We start from the raw sequence: 6,000 nt of genomic DNA on the forward strand, positions 1-6,000 counted from the left end.
GTATTAGTATTAGTATTACTATTTTATTGGATTGTTCTTTTAAGCTCACTTTTGTCCTCCTCGATGGCGAGATGCTAGCGTAGTCGCCTTGCAATCAAGAGGTCACCGGTTCGTTACCCGGTGGAGGCACATAGTGGTTCGGATCCCAATTTAAACTGTAGGAGCAGTCCCTATTAGCCTTACTGTGCATAAAGTGGACTTAAAACACACTCAATCAATCACTTAAGTCCACTTTATATACAGACAGGCTACTTGGACTGGACCTACGGTTTAGAGTGGAATTTCAACCAATGTCCCATGTGGTCCACATGGTATCGAACCCGGGACACCTTGATTAGAAGGCGACAACGTTACCAATACTCCATCTGTGCATTATTATTATTATTATTATTATTAGTACTACTACTACTACTACTACTACTAGTAGTAGTAGTAGTAGTAGTAGTAGTGGTGGTGGTGGTGGTGATGGTGATGGTGGTGTCTATTGATTTGTGGTTGAAGTTCCGGCTATTGACTGCAACCACTTCAAGTACTGGAGAATCCTTTGCTTACAAGGGGACAGATTAAGCCGCCGTAGATCAGTCGTTAGGGCGTCTGACTACCACGCGAGAGACCTTGGTTCGACCCCGGCGGGGGAGAACAGGGATTTTTCCCACTTCAGGCGCCCACCCAGCGTCGTATAAAGTAGGTACCTGGAGAAAACTCTACGGGGGTAAAGGCAGCTAGGGGCATGGTGCTGATCACTTCACCCCCACCTTCGGCTGTGATCAAGAAAGTGTGGGGCCCTAACTCCACACCCTCTATAGCTACTCCTTGATGGCGTGGAGCAAAGCGCTTTACCTTTTTACATTGAGACAGAGTTGCCAGAACGCCATCGGAGAGCCCACGGCTTCAAGATGTTTCTCTGTGGATGCACATTGTTCAGTGTTTCGGATCGCAGATTAAACTCTAGGTTCAACCTCGATTAGGCCATCTAAGCATAAAGTGGAGTTAAAGAAAGGTTGCATTTGACACTTTCCCTGTCGACATTTCTGCTGATTCACCTCTCGAGCGTTCTCACTGAACAGCTGCAGTTTCAATGTTGACTGAACACTGGATCGAAGCAAGCGTAGGAAGCTTAGACCAACCAGTGACCCTAACCTTGCAGAACTGAAGTCGCGATTACTTGACACGCTCTGCCCTTGCGGTATGAATTGGAATCTTCCAACTGTGTCCACCCACGTCTTCTGCTTTTTATCTTCCATTGATTGATTTGGTGTTTTAAGTCTACTTTATGCACAGTAAGGGTAATCGGGACTGAACCTACAGTTTAATGTGCCTCCACTGGGTATCGAACTCGGTACCCTTTGATTACAAGGCGACGACGCTACCCCTCCGCCATCGCAGAGGCCCCATTATCTATAATTGTAGGATATACTACATTCATATTTATTAGGGCTAAACCAAAACAGATGTATCGGCCACACCGTAACGGCAATACACCTGGTATCGGTATCTGAAAATATCTGTTGAATTTTATTTACAGAGGGAATTTATAAAATTTGGGCCTCTAGGTTTTCCTTTGTTTTTGGCCCTGCGACAATATTATTAATATTATTATTATTAGCAGTTTCGTTACCATCATAGGCGTAGCTAGAACTTTATATTTGGGTGTGCACAAAGAAAAAATGAGGTGCTGTACCTTTTTAATATCATATTTTGCAACACAATCACTTGGCTCTTTAACTGCACTGATGTTTGTAAAGGAATATAAATTCACTAAATGACAGTGTTGAAAATTTCTGAATATATGTAGTAGAAAAAAATCATATTGCATAGGAATTACACACACAAAATGTTCATAAATGTTACAAACAAATACATCAAAATACACGTCATCTATAACAAGAGACGTCTGTCAAAAGGTACAATGTTCTTAAACCCATCAATAACTTCATTTACATCAATAGACTAAGCTTTTTCCTGTTCCACAAATAGCAAGAGCAGGGTTTCCAATCTATCCAGCTTCTGAGTTGCTCTTAATTTAGATTTAACTTGGGAAAGCTTGGAGAAAGCTGTCTCTCACACGTGCAGCTTGTGACATGTATACTGCAGTACAGAGTAGAATGCAGTAAATATCTTCCTTCTCCAATGACATCAAAAAATCGAAAAACTGCAGACACTCGTTTCATCAGCGATAATGCACATGTTTGCACCAAGTAATGATATTTTCAACTTCTTACAAACTGCCGCTTATTTTCTCTCTCATTGAAATATCTGTCTTTAATTCTCTTTGATAAAGCAGCCCATTAGGGTGTGCCTAGGCACACCCGGCACACCCCGTAGCTACGCCTATGGTTACCATGGTACTTCACTTTCACAAGCTGCAGTAGTAAACTTTAAAATATAAACACATCTGATTAAAACTGATTCATTAAACTTTGATAAAATAAATCACTTAGGAGTCATTCCATACGAAATCAACACAACCCACAACCTGACCATCTCATATTTTCATGAAATTTGGGGAGTTGATACTATCAATGGAATTCTAGCCTTATTTGATATTTCACATCACCCCCTTCCCATTGAATTTTTTTAGTTAAATTCAATATGGCGGCCAACAATATGCCGGACCTCCGATTGAAACACGCAACTATGGTCCCCTTCTCACCCGGACCTAATCTATTTCTCTCGTGCATGACCAATTAAACCCAGGATAACTCCTTTACTTTTTTAAGGAGGGTGTTATGGGACTTTTGACTCACCCTTGTACAAATGTAATGAGACCTTCAATAGTTACACATATTATTTTGTATCTTCTGATCCCATTGCAGTCCCAGTTTGATTTTTTCATATGTTTTAGAATATGGCATGATATGCCAAATATATTTTATTCACGATTTTTGGTGAGGACATGTTTTGAGAGTTTCAGGGTCAAACGTCAATGTCACCTAACAAAATCTTACCAATCTTCCCGAAAGTTAATCTTGTGACATATCATTGCAAAGCTTGTTCAATTCCCTGTACAATAAACTTTACTTGAGCTTCCTAAGCCAAATAGGGGCGGAGTTACACCATATTTAGTATAGCTAAACGGGCTCAGAAAGGGCAGTTTCTGCGAAATTTGATCCTGAATAATTTGACAATAACAAGACCCATGGACTCAAAGTTTTCACAGTTACTAATTTCCATGGATAGCTTCAGCTCCCCAAATTTCATGAGCAGCATGTATATTGACACATTGAGCAGTAAAACAATAAGGGAAGAGCAATATCAGTTTACTGCAAGTTTAGCAAAGAGGGCGAATCTAGACAGACAATAATCTCACACAGAACTCGCAGACAATTTATTGTGTCAAAAAATAGCGGAAGTCTGGTTCGGTAACTTTGTAAATTGTTCTGCGGGGGTTGGTTAAGAAGACATTCGGACCAGCCAGTACATGTGTCCCAACATCCATCAACCCTCCATTAACTTCCAAAATAATTCTCACACTTATTCCAAACAATGGAAAGTACATAGAATTCTTTAAAAGTGTAAATTTTTGTTAGTCTTTTACTAATTACTTTCATTGAGCTTAAAATTCTCTATTTTTCATTTCAGGTGATTATAATGCTCAACAGACATTAGTCACTATGAAGTCAAGAAGACTATGAAATCATGCCATCTACGAAAAATGTGCTCTCCAGAGAAAATATTTATTGCCTTGAAATACAATATTTTGTTATATTTTATTATATAATATTGTTGTAAATATTTGTTGTTTTTTACTTATTTATTTGAGAACAAAGCGATTATTTATTATTTTTGTTAACTGAATTTAGAGCTCAAATAAATAGCATAAGCTCAGTATTACGATTACCTTAATTTAATGCTGTTTTTTAAGTACTCCATGTTGTTAGTTTACATGCATTGTTATTCATATTATGTAACGTGTAAGCACCCACTCAACCTCCCCCAGATATGTATGTATATATATATTTATTAATTGTTTAACTTTCCTAAGTTAATTCTTCAATTAACGAAGATTAGATTAACGTAAATTATTCAGGAAAATTAAAAATTCACGCATGGCAGGTTACATAATATTGATATTAACTTAATGCGAATATTTAGTTTATTTGTGTACTCATCTTGTTACTTGAAGTCCGTAGCCAAATTCTTGCTGGTACTTACGTTTATAATGTATACAGTCAAGACATAAATGTTATTTCCAATATTAAATCCTTTATAATTTACAATTAATTATATCCTTATAATTTAAATTTAGTAAAATATTTATCTGAATAAAAGTGAAATTGTAATATGTTTGGTGTACTAGTGTTGTAACTGAACTGAAAATTATTTAGATTTATTTCTGTACACACTATGAAAGCCTTCCGACTCTCTACGTTGATTGAATATTAAGCAAGTTTTCAGTTCTGCATTTCTGTATTCTAAACTTAACACTATACTTTTCTTACTTTCGAGTATTCTGCAAAGTTTGTTTAATTATCAATTGTTGATATGATGAGTAGCGCTTTTAAATATTTGATGTGTATGTTTGTTCCTACCGTTGAAAGAAACAGGATGTTATGCAAATTTATATTAGGAATAATAAAACGTTAAATAATGTAAGACAAACTTCTTCGCTAGTACAGCCAACGGCAAAGATAATAGTAGGCAAATTGTTCATTACTATTTTCATTGCTTTTGTTCCATATCCAGTGCTGTTTTAAGGAATGCAATTCTGTTAAAGCAAAACATATGTTGTCCTCTGTCTATTGACGTTTTATTTCCATTCATGATCATCACATTAAAAATAACTGATTGAAAATTGTAATGTGCAATTCGCCTACTATTTTTTTGCCCTTGACTTTACAAAAAACATAAGCCTTTTTCCCAATTAAACTAATTATTGCTTAAGATAAAGAAAATAAGTTAAATAGCTTAGATTTGTATTTATAATAGTTGTTGTAAAGCAGATGAAAAATATTGTTTTCTGGACTCTTGAGTTACCTTAGAATGAAACTTTGTGTCTGTGAACAACAACGTATCAGCCGTTACTAAAATCTCTGAAATGCAGTACTCCTCAAACTCGTAGGACCGAGCTTTCAATTTTATTATTTTATATTATTCTATATTTGGGTCAATCCATGAGTTACGGGTATGACAATCACACGCTTCAAATCTAAATATTTTGTGAACAAAGACATTGAGATCATCTATATCATCATTATAATATTCAGAATAATGACATTGTTACTGTCCTGAAGAGTGGGGTCTGCGAAGAACGTTGTTTTTGGGCAATTCAAGAATAACTGGAGTTCAGGGTGGGACTCACACGGCAGTAAAAGCTTCACCTACCACCATAAAACTGAAAACTCTGTGTATTTTTGCAACTTTTTTGTCCATCATATTTTTTGGCGGGATATGCAGCTAGACTGCAACCTCTCATCTCGTGTATTTTATTCCAGTGGAAACATTTTAAATTTTACTCTTATTATTTTTTTAAAAAAGTTCCGGGTGTGATCATTCAAAGTTCCGGGTAAGACCTATGTGAATATCTCATTAGTTAACCCCATTTAATACCATATTACTCACCTAATACTTTAACTGAACAATTTCAAAGAGGAAAAGAACCTCTTCAACTCATAAATTTTAATAATAACCAAATTTATTTGTGAAATTTACAAATTTATTGAGCAATGCTTATACAATCAATTCTTAATGTAAAAAGGCAACCTTTATCACATTTCCAACTTGTCTTTGTTAATCTGAATTCCTAAAGCCATTCAAGGACATGTAAATATCATATTAGTAACTATTTAGTGTCCCGCACTAAGCTAAGGCTAAAGTTTAAGTTTAATGCTGTTTAAATAATATTTGGACTAATCTTACTTTTTGAGTGGTAGGATCACTTTGTCATGGATTGGCCCATTTATTGCAATGACGTTATTGTTACATTCTTGAATAATGTTTCTTGCACATGCACGTGCACCCGAACTTTCTGGTTTATGAAAATTTACAACTGAAGCCCCG

General features: G+C 36.1%; 1 protein-coding gene across 1 annotated transcript in view; it reads left to right on the forward strand.

The window, feature by feature from the left end:
- The window catches only part of LOC146003072 (uncharacterized), a 29,852-nt gene extending 25,609 nt beyond the window's left edge, over positions 1 to 4,243 (forward strand). Inside the window, exon 3 of the mRNA XM_083141243.1 lies at positions 3,583 to 4,243. The gene's annotated coding sequence lies outside the window, so the exon portion shown is untranslated. The remainder of the gene's footprint in view (positions 1 to 3,582) is intronic.
- Positions 4,244 to 6,000: the final 1,757 nt, after the last annotated feature.

This window comes from Lepisma saccharinum, chromosome 19 (genome assembly GCF_977018435.1).
Source record: "Lepisma saccharinum chromosome 19, izLepSacc3.1, whole genome shotgun sequence".
Lineage (NCBI taxonomy): Eukaryota > Metazoa > Arthropoda > Insecta > Zygentoma > Lepismatidae > Lepisma > Lepisma saccharinum.